Genomic DNA, 1,011 nt, shown 5'->3' on the forward strand with positions numbered 1-1,011 from the left:
GGAACAATTTGGCCAGTCGTTGGGCAGATGGGAGTCCTTTGCAGGTGATGAAATGAGCCTGCTTCGAGAACAGGTCTATTACAGTCCAGATGACAGTGTTTCCACTACTTTCAGGTAGGTCTACTATAAAGTCCATAGCTATTTCTTCCCATGGTTGAGAAGGGTCTGCCACGGGTTGCAGTAGTCCAGGGGTTTTCCCTGGGATTCTTTTCATTGTGGCACATACAGTACAACTTTCTACATAGTTTTCCACATCCTTTTTTAGCCCCAGCCACCAGAATTGTCGGCGGGTGAGGTGTAGGGTTTTCAAATATCCTAAGTGTCCAGCCTGTTTTTCATCATGGCTGTGTTTAAGAGCATTAAGACAGAGGGCTTCTGGCAAATATAGTTTTCCCCCCATGTAAGCCAAACCATCCCTACACGTTAGGGAGGTCTGATTATCTTTGAACCATTGGTCGGTGAGGAGTTCTCATTTTATTTTCTTTGCTCCAGGGTCATCAGGATTGGGGACCCTGCGAGGTGTAAGTTGATTAGCAGTTTGTGGATTGGGGATAATTGCCTCGTTAACCTCTTCCCGTTCGCTCTTGTATTGGGGTAGCCAGGATAGCGCATCAGCTAGGAAGTTCTTTCCTCCGGGTATGTACTTTAGAGTGAAGTCGAAGCGGTTAAAGTACTTTGCCCACCGCACTTGCTTTGGGGCAGTTTGCGGGGAGTTTTCAGTGCTTCTAAATTTTTGTGATCTGTCCATACCTCAAATGGCACCTTGCTCCCCTCCAGATAGTGTCGCCAGTTTAATAGTGCCCATCTAATCTCGAAGGCCTCTTTCTCCCAGATTGCCCATCTCCGCTCGCTCTCAGTAAATTTCTTAGAGGTGTAGGCGCAGGGTTGCAGGATCCCATTTTTGTTCTTTTGCAGTAACACAGCTCCAACTGCCACATCGCTGGCGTCGGCTTGGATCACAAAGGGTTCTCCTAGGCAGGGGTGCTTTAGGACCGGTTCAGCAGCAAATAG

The sequence above is a fragment of the Protobothrops mucrosquamatus genome, unplaced genomic scaffold, assembly GCF_001527695.2.
Source record: "Protobothrops mucrosquamatus isolate PMUCROS unplaced genomic scaffold, P.Mucros_1.0 scaffold14457, whole genome shotgun sequence".
NCBI lineage: Eukaryota > Metazoa > Chordata > Lepidosauria > Squamata > Viperidae > Protobothrops > Protobothrops mucrosquamatus.